Source organism: Medicago truncatula, chromosome 5 (genome assembly GCF_003473485.1).
Source record: "Medicago truncatula cultivar Jemalong A17 chromosome 5, MtrunA17r5.0-ANR, whole genome shotgun sequence".
NCBI lineage: Eukaryota > Viridiplantae > Streptophyta > Magnoliopsida > Fabales > Fabaceae > Medicago > Medicago truncatula.
This window is the reverse complement of record NC_053046.1, coordinates 19,420,012-19,435,150: the sequence shown is the minus strand read 5'-3', so window position 1 is coordinate 19,435,150 and position 15,139 is coordinate 19,420,012.

Sequence of the window (15,139 nt, the reverse complement as noted above, 5' to 3'; positions counted from 1 at the left end):
ATTTCTAAGTCGGGAAAACGGGGTGTTACATGAAGCAAGCAAGTTTAAGAAGGATCTCATGTTATTTAAAGTGGATTTTGAAAAGGCGTATGATTTGGTCGATTGGGGTTATCTTGATGAGGTTTTGCAGTGCATGTCTTTTCCGGTGTTGTGGAGGAAATGGATTAGAGAATGTGTTAGTACCGCTACAGCTTTTGTGTTAGTTAATGGTAGTCCTACAGATGAACTCCCGCTTAAGAGGGGTCTCCGGCAGGGGGATCATGTAACGCCCTAGTTGTTATATTTAATTAATTTGATTTATGTGGAGTTTATATATATATATATATATATTTATATATATGTGTGATTTTTGGGTGATTTATGTGGTGTATTATTTTATTATATGGTTTATTTAATAATAATTAGAATAAGTATGAAATATTAGTCATTTTGGAGTTTGGGGAGTTATTTAATAATTATTGAAATTAATGGGGAGCTAATGGAAATAATAGGGAGTTAAGTAAGAGGGAAGTTAGGAATTAGATGTCAGAAGCTTTGTACGTGAAAACTGCCAAGTTGGGAGAAAGGGAGAGAAGAGCAAGTGGAACCCAGAGAATTCAATTGATGTGCATTTTTCATTCTGAATTAAGGTAAGGGTGAGGTTTACTTCAATAATGTAGTTATTGATTTCTGATTTTGAGTTTAACAGGTTTTGGTGAGAAATTGGAGATTTTGGGGTTTTATGATAAAATGAGGAATTCGAAGTTGTAAACATGATTTTGATGTTAGAATTAGTTTCTGGTTGCATAGAACACTTATTTATGTATCTGTAAACTGATTTGGGGAGTGATTGGAAGAAAAATGGGATTTTTGGGAAAAACCAGTTTTCTGCCCGTACAGAAGTTCATCGCTCGCCTCGCGGGTAGCCTTGCTCGCCATGGCGAGTGAGCAACTTCATAGCTCGCCTCGCGAGCAGACCAACTCGTCATGGCGAGTAGCCCAGATCAAAACTTGATTTTTGAAAAGTTGTTATAAGATGTTTTGGGGATGGTTTAAGGTACCTAGATGATATTAATGAAGACTGGAACAAGTTTTAGGTTAAAAAGATGAATAGGGAACTTAGAATTGGGATTTGAGTGAGAAAATGTCATCTTTCCCGAGAGCACCTGATTTTCACTTGCCTCAAGTTCGCCTTGAACTCGCCATGGCGAGCTAGTGTTTTTGTGAACTCGCCATAGCGAGTAGATGTGCTCGCGAGGCGAGTTGCACAGTTCCTGAGTGCTGTTTTGCTTGCATGAGTGGTTATGATTGAGTGTTGTTGTTTAAGCATAATTATATTTAATTGTGCATAATTCTGGATGGATGAATCTCTGTTGATTGTTGATTGATGTTGAGGAATGAAATGTATGTTTTAACTATTAATCATACATGTTGTTTAAGTGGAGTCACATGGAGTTTGCATTGCATGGTCAGTTGTATGTAGATATACACAAGTAGGTCTATGGCATATGCATAAAACAGCGGAGAGGACTCATGTCCTGGAGTACTAGTTGCTCAACAGCGGTGAGGGCTTCGGTCCTGATGAATGCTTTAACCATTCAAAAGCGGTGAGGGCTTCGGTCCTGTTTGGTACCACATGTATATTGCATCCATTGAGAAGTCTAAGGTGTTGTCTTAGCAGTGTTGTCATGTCATTTGCATGAGTCTTAGTTGTTGATTGCGGTTGTTACTTGATGATTGATGTTGTTGATGAATATGTATTTATATACTTATTGTGATGGAGGTATATTGATGATTGATGTTGTTGATGAATACGTATTTATATACTTATTGTGATGGAGGTATATTGATGATGTTGTTGTTGCTTGTGAACTACACACACATATATATATATATATATATATATATATGTTTGCAAGATGATGTGTTTGTTGATTAGGGTGTTAGATTCAATTGAAGATTTTAATATCTATATTTATTGTTGTGAATCTCACCCCTTCTGCTTGAAAATGTTGCCCTTCCTATGGGTAACTTGCAGGTGACCCTGAGTAGTTGGTGGTGGCTCAATGTCGTGTCTAGGGCTCTGATACGTGGGATGAGAATTATTATTTATATTATTGTTGTTTTTCCTTCCATGTATCAAATTTTGGAACTTGTTGATGTGGCCCTTGATGGTTAACTTATTGTTGATTAGGCTTAATGCCAAGATGTTGTTGGAGACTTAAAACCGTTGTTGTTAATCAAATGCAAACTTTCCGCTGCATGATTTTTGAAGTTATGAACGATGTTGAGTTAAATAGTTTTATTTTCTATTTAAGGAATTTTGAATTTTGCGATGTAGCATGCCCGTTTGGTGCTTAACTCTGATGTATTAATTGTTATTTAATTACTTTTGGGCAATGGGGTGTTACAGATCCTCTGTCACCTTTTTTGTTCCTTCTGGCTGCTGAGGGTTTGAATATTTTGATGAAAGCTATGGTTGACAATCATTTGTTTACAGGGTACTCGGTTGGGACGGTTAATCCGGTGGAAGTCTCTCATTTACAATTTGCTGACGATACTTTGTTGTTAGGTAAGAAAAGCTGGGCCAATGTTCGGACTCTCCGTGCTACTCTTGTCATTTTTGAGACCATGTCGGGATTGAAGGTGAATTTTAATAAAAGTTTGTTAGTAGGTGTTAATATTTCTGAGTCTTGGTTGGTTGAGGCGGCTTCAGTATTGAATTGTAAAGTGGGCAAGATTCCTTTCATGTACCTTGGTCTTCCTATTGGGGGTAATCCGCGTCGTTTTTCGTTTTGGAACCCTGTTGTGAATAAAATTAAATCTAGACTGTCAGGTTGGAATAGCCGGTTTTTATCGTTCGGTGGTCGCTTAGTTCTCTTGAAAGCAGTTCTGACTTCTTTGCTTGTCTATGCTCTTTCCTTCTTTAAAGCTCCATCAGGTATAATCTCTTCCATTGAATCTTTGTTGAATAATTTTCCTTTATCATTTAAAAAGTGTAACAAACTATATGAGTATGTTTATACTTATTTTTCTATTATTTCAGTTATACCCTTAAACAATTTTTTATACAATAAAGATTGTTGTTGGTGTCGTTATAAAAAAAAAAAAAATTAGATTATATTTTTTTTGTTATATAGTTGGTGTCAACCCGACAAACTATCCCTTAAGAGACCTAGTCACACGAAATGACATTCATTTGACGACCAAAATAGACCCAACCGACTAACGGTATCAAATATAATAAATCTAACTGTTGAATATGACTACTATAAGGAATGACAATACATCAATATTGATATTTAATAATTAGTAATTTTCAAAATTTAAGTAAGTCAACTTTCTCGCATCGGTACAACTAAAATTTGATTTTGGAGATATGAGCACATATCATTTGCAACGATTGGATTGCAGTGTAAATATTTAACGATATTTTGGAGGAACGCTACATTAATGTTGATATTTTAAAATAGTGATCAGTTTTTAAAATTTTACCGTATCAACTATACATAAAAACTTCTTGTGCATATGTAAACATATAAAATCCTCAACTAGTGCAATGCAAATATTTAAGAATGTTTTAAATATAAAATAACAAGTTATTTAATATAAACACTACATTAATGTTGATAATTTTAAAATAGTCACGAGTTTCCACAATTTTATCAAATCGACTTTCTCATATATGTACATAATTTTTTTTGGCATATATAAACAAACAAAATTTGCACAGATGTGATGCAAACATTGGACGGTGTTTTGTATATAAATAAAAATTTATTTAATAGAAATACCACATTGATGTTTATATTTTGAAATAATTATAAGTTTCCAATATTTTATCATATCGATTTTCTCATAATATATATTTGTTTTCGCATATATAAACAAATAAAATCCACAACTAGCATGATTTAACTATTTTTTTATATATATAAGAGAAAAATATTTAACAGACACATAACAATAATACTCAAAATTTTCAATTAATATCTGTAAACATTCGACAATATTAGCAATTATTCAATCATTTTTTTAAATAATTATCGAAATATTTTGTGACCAAGACCAATGCATCTTTTACTAGTAAATGAACAACGATAAAATGAAATTTAATTTTAAAGAGGTTTGATGAAAATTATCAAACTCCATTATAATGTATTAGCAATTGTAACCAAGAAATCAAATTCCATTTAAATTCTTCCAAACGGTTGCTGGGTTTGTTAGATTTATTGAGACAATGCCAAAAACACCCTTTATTAAAGCTAATCCATATTCCATTGCAATTAAAAAAATTCAACATTAATGATTAAATATTCACACATTATGGGTCACATAACCTTTACATCTCATCCATTCACTAGCATTCAAAGGCTGAAATTCATTTTGCACAAAAAAAAAATTGAAAATGAAAGTCATGTATGGTACAACTCAAATTTAAAGTTGTTTTTAATTCTTTAAATTTAAAGTTGTTTTTAATTCAAATTCCAATCGTTTTTTTTAAGGAAATTCAAATTCCAACTATACAAAAATTTAGTTACTATATTTTGTCAATGATTATTTTAGTCATTTATCTAATGATATGGTTAGTGATCCTGGCAATCAATTTTCAACTTCATAAAAGTCATACAATATAGGTTTTTCATAGATTACCCTCTCTTGTTTAGAGGGTATTTACCCTCTCATGATATCAATTAATCAAAATGTAATATACATTGACAACATTAAATGTCATAAATGAGTAAATAAAAATCTAAAAAAAGAATCAATTATAATCATAAGGTAACTTTTAATACTTTTAATTATAGACATGATTACATTAGAGGTCCTTTAACATATTTATTTGTTACACTTTGGCCCTTTATCTTTATTTTTTTCCGCTTAGGTCTTTTTATCTCTTATAAAAACACATATACATCTTTTTTCTCATTTTTTTTATTAAAAAATACATAATTTTATTTTTAAAATATATTTTTATTAAAAATGAAACAAATCCAGAAATATGATGAAGATGTTCATCATCTTCATCTTCTTCCTTTGAATCTTCAACATCTTCATTGAATCAAAAAAATTTCTACACAAATATATCTCCAAATATCATGAATTAATGTTATATTCACCTCAAATCTTCTTTTAAACACAAAAATCAAAATCCTATAGAGAAAGAGATTTAGTTTCATCACAAAAAAAAAAAAAAGATTTAGTTATATAAATTGTCACGCTGTATAATATTATTATTATTATTATTATTATTATTATTATTATTATTATTATTATTATTATTATTATTATTTTCTAACTTAATATTTAAACCCGGCATAAAAATAACCTCAAAATTGAGAGCAGCTTTGCACATCAATTTTGTTGTTTCCAGAACAATCTTAACTTTCGTAAAGCCTAACCCTTCCGCCAGTAACTAAGCCTCCACCATCCGCCTTGCAACATTTGTGAAATTAAGGTTTTGATTTTTGTATTTAAAAGAAGATTTGAGGTGAATATATATAAGATTAATTCACGATATTTGGATATATATTTTAGTAGTTTTGTTTTTAATTTAAAGAAGATGATGAAGATTCAAAAGAAGAAGATGAAGATGATGAACATCTTCATCATATTTTTGGATTTTTTTTTTCTTCAGTTTTAATAAAAATATATTTTTAAAAATAAAATTATGTATTTTTTAATAAAAAATTGCGAAAAAAGATGTATATGTGTTTTTAAGAGAGATAAAGGACATAAACAGGAAAAAAATAAAGATAAAAGATCAAAGTGTTACGAATACATAAGATAAAAGATCTATAATGTAATATTGCCTTAATTATATTAAGGTGTTCAATCTTAATTAATTTACACAAAAAATAAATTAAAAGGAACAAAAGAGGGGTAAATCACAAGGCCACTTTAACCTAAAACCCCAAGAAACCCACCCCCGAAAACACTCGAATATCTTAGAAGCAACAAAAGAACAAAAGACAAAAAAAAAAAAACACCTAGCCAAAAGTGAGCACTAACAATTATCATTCCACAACATATATTCCTAAAGCAGCTGAAAACCTCCAAAAGGAATGCAATCCCACCCTAACACAATTTGAAAAAACACAGCCTCTGGGCTAGTCAAAACAACCAAGGAGAGTACCACTACCACATGACAGATGCTAAAAAATCCTCCCTCCCATTAAAACCGGGACTGCAAAGAAGGACTCTGCAGGGCAGAAAACTACCCTTGATCCCTATCTAATGAGACAGTTTTCGGGATTGCACGACCACCATTCAAAAATAACTGTGGATCCATTGAACTAACTTTTAACGACTTACAATTCCTCTAAAAATAAGAATTTTTTAACCTAATGCAAGATATGCATCAACTAGAAATCCAACCCAAGAAACAGGGAACGCGCCAATGCTTAAATAATTTCATAAGAGCACGAATGAAAGTCTTAATCATATATATATTTAAATAATTATTATTAAATTAAGACAAGTACATTTGAAATCCTAAGAGGTGTTTGATTGATGGTTGAAAATTTCACTTGTAGGAATAATAATGGGCATCTTATTCATGGGTATTTTAAAAAAAATGTGTTGGGTTAATAATTGTCAGATTATTGTGAATTATTTTTGTTATTTATGAGAGTGAATATATGGATAATGACTTCAATTTTATACTATCTACACTACATGGGAACCTTTTATTTCCATCCACTTCCTTAAAAATAAAATCATGGGTAAATAGAAGTTATTTTTTCATGGGAATGCTTTATTCATGGGAGTTAATTTTTGAACTTTATAACAAATGTAAGGATCTATATTTATGACATCTACACCCTGAGAATAATTTTAACTATCAACAAAAACATATAGGTGAAAAAAATTGTAGCAAGAAAACATAGTTAAAATAAAAAAAAAAAATAGGAACCTATATATATAATCTCTAAATTCCTGTTAATAATTTTAAAACTTTAGCTCAAAAATAACTTTAAAATTGTTTTTACGAAACACTTACACTTAATTGAGAACACGGTTAAAATAAGAGGAAAAAACAATAAGAGGGAAAAAGTGATGGATAAATGACTTTTTTTTCTTTGTTGACATAGTTGCCTTTGATAGCGCAGCAATTGTGCTTGGGAAACCAAGCAACAGAGCACCAGAAGCGGTTTCGGAAGCGGTTTTTGATTCTGGGGTTTATGTGAATTATAGAGAGAATTGAGAGAAGAGAGAAGTTATGATGAAATTGTTATTGATTCTTATGAAAATATATAAAGGAGGTAGCTTATATACAATGTTTAGCTAAGTTGCTTGAAGCACAAACAATGTAACAAACTCTATATCTTATTTTCTAACCTCTAACAAACTTGTAACAAACTTCATAACAAACTAAAACAAAATGTGATTTAATCACTGATTGTGATTATCACTAAAACTAAACTTAAATTAAAACAAACTAACAGCCTTTTCCCTAACCTAATGCATAAGTAACTTATCCTACTAATCGAGGTTGAGCACATAAATCAAACGAGATCATAAACATGAACATAAACAAATCACAGTTATGATGGAATATTACTAATTAATTAAGTTTCTTGAAAGATATAATATATCTACCAGAATAAACAAGAAAAGCAACAGTTTTGATCCTATAGTAAAAAAAGATAAGCTCCAAATAAAACTAAGTAAATAACATATGAATATAGTTCACTAAGTGCTAGTGCAGGTTACACCTTCCAATAAAATCCCAGGGTTTGTTGTGTTTGTGTTGAAGTCATTTGGAGAAACTCCAAATTTGAGTGGATTGCAAACAACCTTCAGAGACTCCCAGCCGGAATGCGACATACTGTTCTTATATTTAATCAAAGATGACAGAATGAGCCCAAACTCCACTCTTCCATCTTTGCGGCTCTGAGCAATGCTGGTCGCCGCGCCGCCAAAATCAGAAGGCTTGTTCACCGACAACGTCATATGAATCACGCTCTTTTCGTGGGTGGTGAAAGATAGAAGAGATGATTTGGTTAGAACAAGACTTTCACCTCCATAAAATATCTCAGCAGAGACAGCGTCGTAATAAACACGGGAATACTGTGTGGGATTATCGACAGAGACGGTAATGTTGAACTCGGCTGTGAGTTGGGTGTTGCTAATGGTTAGTGAGTTGAGTGAACCCTCTGAGCCGACTTTGAAGTTAGGGAGGTTGCATGTGTGGTTGCATGTGTACATGCCGCGAGATATATAAGCGTCGCCTAAATAATTGAAGAATTCAATCGCAAGAATAATGAGACTGAGAATGGACATAAAGGTACAGAAGAAACGGCAGAAAGCATTGGAAGACGAAACATTTTCTTGGGTGTCTTTGTGAGTAGAAGTTGGAATCGCAGCCATTGCTAGGGTTTGGTTTGTTTGTGACGAGAAGTTATTTCCAATGCTAGGGTTGTGTTTGTCAAGTTCTTAACAAAGAGAGTTTAAATAGAGCATGATGTAGGAGGGTTTCTTTAGTAATTTTATAGTATTTTATTTTACCCAAATCTTAGTAATTTTCTAAAACTTTCTATTATTATTTTGTTTTGTTTTATTTCGGCCCACGGATCTATTTTTAATATAATAAAAAATTTATACATATTTTTCACTATTTTTTATTCACAATTTCATTAACATGTTGTTTTAAACCCTATTACAAAATATGAAACAATCCTAAATTATAAAATCAATAGCGAAATATTTAAATTTAATTATCATTGACTTTTAAATTATAAAGAAATGAATTATTTTTTCTTAAATGGTGGTCCAAAATTAAAATATATCATAAAAATATTTATTTATGTTAAATAGATTGAAGTGTAGAGCATATTTAATTGTTAAGGGAGGAGGTTGTAATTCAAATATCTTATAGGGGAGGGGAGTATAAATTTTACTTTGCAAGGGAGAGGAGTGTATATTTTAACATAAGAAGGGAGAGGAGGGAAGTGTAATTCAAGCATCTTTTAGAGGAGATGAGTGTAATTTGTAACAGTCCGATTTTTAGCTAGTTTTATTTTAATTACTTTTATTATGTGTTTGTCTGTGATTATTTGAGCTTGTGTGTATTTAATTGTCATCGGGTGCATTTACATGGATTACCGTATTAGAAGGGTATTTTGGTCATTTGGCGGGTAAGGGTAAAATGGTAATTTTGGTGAGAATTATTTTAATAATTAGTGAGAACCCTTATTTTACTAAGTTACTAGTGTAGTGATTAGTTTTTACCGTTAGTGACCGTTGGTTATATTTTACCGTTGAGTGTATAGAAACTTTTGAATTGTGTTAGAATGGGCTAGGCCCATTAGATTTTGAGTTGAGCCCATTAAGGGGGATAACACTAGGGTTGTCATAGAATGATTATTCATTTCACAAAACATTTTCATAGAGAGAGGGAGAGGTAGAGAGAGAAGAGGTGAAGAGAAGAACAAGAGAGTTGAAGGGAAGCTTGAGGAATCAAGTGGGTGACTAGGAGCTGAATTGAAGCAAGGGTTAGAGATAATCAACTTCAAAGGTAAGGGGGTTAGTGATTATCATAATCATGTGTAATTTTGCATTTTCTCATGTTGTATGAAAATGGGTTGATGAACACTTCATGCTAAATTCGTGCTCTTGCTGTGATGTTATGTTTGTATGCATGAATTGATGTTAGTTGTATAATTGTTGGTGAAATTACATGTTCATATATGCAAAAATGATAAGTTATGAAGATTGTGCTAAAGTGGTGAATTTCTCCTAAGTTGTTGTTAATTTGAGTTGTGATTCTTGTTCAAATGATGTTATGAATGTTATTTGATATTATGATTGATTAATAATTGCTTTGGTATGCATATTCATGGATTGATGATGAGAATTTGAATTGTGTTGGTGTTTTGGTGAAAATGAAGAGTTAGCTCAAATGTCAAGTGTTTTCAAGTTTGATTGTGTCTTTGTAAGTCTTTTTAGTCATATTGACCTATAAACATGTTCTGGAAACACATTTGGGCATTGAGGGATCAAAATTTGGGTTTTGGGGTGAAAAATGATTCAAACCCGTGAAAAATTATGTAGAAATGATGACTGTTCGCTTAAGCGAACCGGAAGCGAGCTGTAAGCGAACAGCTACTGTAAGCAGTTCGCTTAAGCGAAGAATCGTTCGCTTAAGCGAAATGCCTTTTGACAGCATTTCTTGTTTCGCGTTCTTGTGTCTTTTTCACATATTTCTGTTTTGAATTAGACTTTGGTGTAAACATGAAAGTTGTAGATAATTTTGTTAGCTTTCTAATAGCTTTGGTTTGACGTCCAAATGAGTTTTAGAACTTGAGATATGATTAAATTACTACACATGGGTCATGTGGATTTTTGTGAAAACTTATCATAACTTTCTCTATGAGCCGTGGAACTTTTCCAAACTTGATATTGTGTTTAATGAAGTACTTAGAGTGAATAATTGAGTATACATTTATGCATTGGGGAATGTGAATGTGTTGATGGTTTGAGATAAAATTTTTGGATTTGGGAATTCAACTTTGTCGAAAAATAACTTTTGCAAACTAATGAAGCTTGCAAGTTGAACCTACAGTTCATATAGGCTTAGAAAATACTTGCAAGAGTAGTCAAACATCTTAATCAAGTATAAAATGATATTTCGGGTGGGAAGTGAAAGGTTGTGAAAATGAGATTTTTCTATGAACTTAAGTTGTGCTTGGGTTAATGTTGATGATCCGAAGACGACTTAATTTCATGTATACATTGTCGATTAAGATTGGTTAATGGTTTTTAACTTGTCTATGATTGTTTCGTTTCAAGTTGGTACGGTGAAATGTTCATATGGTTAAGTGAAATTGTATGAATGATTGATATGTTAATAAGATGTATATGATATCTTACTTATGATGAATTGTAGATGTTGAATATGATGTTTATCATGAGATGTTGTATGTTATCTTACTTAGAATGTAAGGAATGCTTGAATGGTGAAACTATATGTGACAGTTGATGTTGAGTGATTATACTTTGGATATGATGTTTATCATGAGATGTTGTATGTTCTCTTACTTGGAATATGAGAATTATCTGGAATGGTGAAACTATATGATATAGTTGATGGACATTGTTGATTATTGATAATCATGTTGATGTGTGATGGTGAATACTATGATTTATTTGTGTGGGCATGTTTCTTGATAATGCAATGTTGTGGAGATGATCAATATAATTGGGTGTTGTCCTATATATTGAGTTGAGATTGTGAATTGTTGTCGCATTATCGAGTCCTTACACATGTCCATACATCATAGTCGTTGTTGCTGTAAAAGGGATGACTCTTTTACTTCGAGATTATTGTAAGGCAGGTGTGAGCCCTTACATACGATGTGCAAGTGGCATCGGAAGGTGACGACCTTGTTGAGATTTGGTACCACATGCATTTATGTGTCAATAAGTGCATATCATAACATGAGTCTTATGTGAAATATGTGATTGGTGATGAAATGAGATGAATGATTATTGATGATATTGGTGATTGGTGATTGTGAATGAATATTTGTGAATTGATATTTGTTCCTGATACATGTGATTGGTGATTGTTCATGAAATATGATAATGATTGTTCATGGCTTATGATTTGTGATTGTTCATGAAGTATATGATTGGTGATTGTGTATGAATAACTGTGAATTGATATTTGTTCATGACACATGTGATTGGTGATTATTGATGTGAGATATTGGGGTTTGATGTAAGTATTGATGTGTGAATATTATTAATGATCATGTACGTAATGTTTAAATTGAAATATTCATGTTATCTGTTATTTGCATTATGATAATGTAATACTTACCCCCAGTGGATCTGTTTTGGACCGCCTACTTGCCTGTATGGGTGAGTAGACGTTGTGCAGGTTTAGTTGCTTGGTGAGTTCTTGTGCTTGGTGGATATCTGGAGCTTTCTCCGATATCGGTGTTTAGATGTTTAGTCGGCTCTGATCTAGGCTTCGTTGTGTCGGTCTAGATTAGGTTATCTTTGGTTTTTGTTATGTTTGGAGATGACCCGTTGTTGGGATTTTGATGCATCTATGTTGATGTAATTTATTTATTCATAACATGTGTATTTGAATTTACTCTGGTTTATATTCCGCTGCGACTGTTGAGGTTTATACACATGTTTATTGGTTTTTGAATTTTGAATATGACGTAACCTCTATTTCTTGAATAAATGTATTATTCGCATGTTTAATTGCTTTAATAGAAGTAGGGTGTTACATAATTTACTCTATTTCTTTTGCTATTTAAACAGAACATTATGCAGCCTAAGAGGCACTTTTTGATTCAATAATATTTTAGAGATTTTTTCTCAATTTTTGATGGATTTCGGAACCCTATTTTCACAAGTTTGTCGCTTGCAAACTTGTTCTTTTTTTTTCTACATTTAGCGCTTGCTAATCCTTACTTCCGTACCGCGTCAGTTGATATCAGAGCAGGTTTCTCCTGTTCTTTTCCTAACGTGATCCACCATGGGAGATCAACCGATGATGAAAGCAGAGGTTGTCGCGGCTCTTACTCCGGCCCTCAAAGATTTGTCTGCAGAAATGGAGATGTTAACAACAAACCTCAATAACGTTGCCAACAACAACATCAACTACAACAACAACAACAAAAGAAAAAATCTGAACATGAGAGGAGAACCAATTCCAGTTATTAGGGTTCGTAATAACAACCATACTATTGTTATGTACCGAAAATCAGCACTTACTCGTTAATCTGATTTGGAATACTATGAACGTAGGTATTAAAATAAATTGAAGGATGATTACAACGAGTTTAAAATCTACGATTCGAAATATCGCTGTCTGTTTTGTTACAACAAAGATTACTTCTTGACCGACCTTCTGAGACATGCTTCCAGAATAGCAGGTAACTCATGTAAGACGATTAAGGATATTGCTATACATTTTGTTTTGATAACATATATTCTAAGGTATATTTAAAGCCAGAAGTGGATCCGGAAAGATTCAAGAAAGCTACCGAAAGTGGAAGTTTCTCCAAAATTAAATCTTGTACTACATGATCACATAGATGAGTCCACATGGAGGTTTCAAAGAGGAAGTTCCAAATGGAGATTTGGAGGAGCAATGCAAGTAAAATCCAAAGTGAAAGAGGAATCAAACACATTGGAAAAAAATTGATATGAAACATGCATCACATGATTATAGACAGCTCAAGGAGCACAAAAGTTATATAGGGAGTTTGTTTGATGAAAGGGAAGTGAAGTCACATATATCTCTAGGAACGAACAGTCTGATAGGCTATCTAAAGGTAAACATAAGAGGGGTTCAAAATTGACAAAAATTAATAACAAATCTGAAGCTAAATTTCAAGAACAAAATATTAACATAGATGAGTCCACTGACATAGATCAAACAATGTTCAATAAAAGTAATAAATCTGAAGCGCAACTTTGTCAGGAAACTCAGTGTTTAATAGAATCACCTATGAGGCCACCACCACAAAATTTCTCTCCTACAAAGAAGAAGAAAAAACAACTAGGCAAAAGTGAGCACTAACAATTATCATCCCAGATCATAAAACCAAAGAAACATGGAACGCGCTTGAATGGAGAAGTACAATATAAAATTGTAAACAAACATAAACAAATCACACTTTTGATAGAATATTACTAATTAATTAGGTGTCATGAAATATTTCAAGAAAAACACACTTTTTATCCTAAAGTTAAAAAAGTTAAAACTAATTACCAAGTAAAAAACATATAAACAACGTTCAGTAAACGGGATTGCAGGTTAAACCTTCCAACAAAATACCACGGGTTGTTGTGTTGTAGTCATTTGGAGAAACTGCAAAACTTAGTGGGTGACACACAATCTTCAAAGACGACCAACCGGAATGGTAGACATAGTTCTTGATTTTAAACAAAGCCTTCAAAACTAGCCCAAACTTTACCTTTCCATCTTTGTGGCTTCGAGAAATGCCGGTGGCCACACCGCCAAAATCTTCAAACCTATTAACCGGTAGTGTCATCTGAATCACGCTGGCGCTCTTTCTATTGGTGGTGAAAGATGGCAGAGATGTTTTGTTTAGAACCAGACCTTCACCTCTGTAAAAGACCTCCATAGAGACTGCGTCGTAATAGACACGAGAAAAGTCTGTGGGATTATAGACCGACACGGAAATGTTGAACTGAATGGTGAATTGGTTGTAGTTAATGGTTAGTGAGTTAAGTGAACCACCCGTTTCGACTCTGAAAATTCTACGGTAGTAAGTTGTATCGATGAATCTAATCAGAAGAATCATGAGATAGCCGAAGACAATGGTGAACACAACAAAGGGGCAGAAGAAACTGTCACCGGAATGCGAATCTAAAGACATTGTGGTGCATTTGTGAGTAGTAGAAGTTGGGAAGGAAGTCATTGCTAAGGTGTGTTTGTGAGTAGAAGTTGGAGAGAGAGAGAGAGAGAGGCGGTTTGAAGTGAGGTTAGAGCATCTACAATGGTGAGGTCTTCACCATTTAAGACCTAGTACCTAATAGGTACTCCCATTATGGGGAAAAATTTGGAGGTCTTCTAATACTTGGGGTCTAACTTAAGACCCTATCTTTAAGTGGTCCCCACACACTTTTTTATTAAAATAATATGTTAGTGGTGGAATTTAAATGATTAAGAGTTGGTGATGGGACCCATTTATACTTTTCGTTAGAAGATATTTGTTGGAGTGACTGAGTACCTATTAGGTACTGTTATTATAAAATAATAAAAAAGTGATGTGTACAAGTGAGATCCGTTTAAAACCTTCAATTTCAGGGTCTCCATTGTAGATGCTTTTAGAGTAATATTAATATCTTCCTTTTGTTATGTTTGAGGGTTATTCTCTTAGTTAGTTTTTATGATCAATTTGAAATTTAAATTTACATCAACATAATAGTGGATTCCACATAAATTCAGCCTCGTTTAATACAACAATTGCACACAAATTCCAACCTTACCAACAAATGAATATAAATGCTTTAACGTGGGTATAAATTGTTGAGAAATGTTAGGGTCACACCTACTAACATTCTTTTTTTAACACATCTAATAAAAATTAATCATGTATCCTAGTTTTTAATTTCAATTAACCTAACTGTTTCCAAACATTCTGATTTTTTTTGTTAATAATTT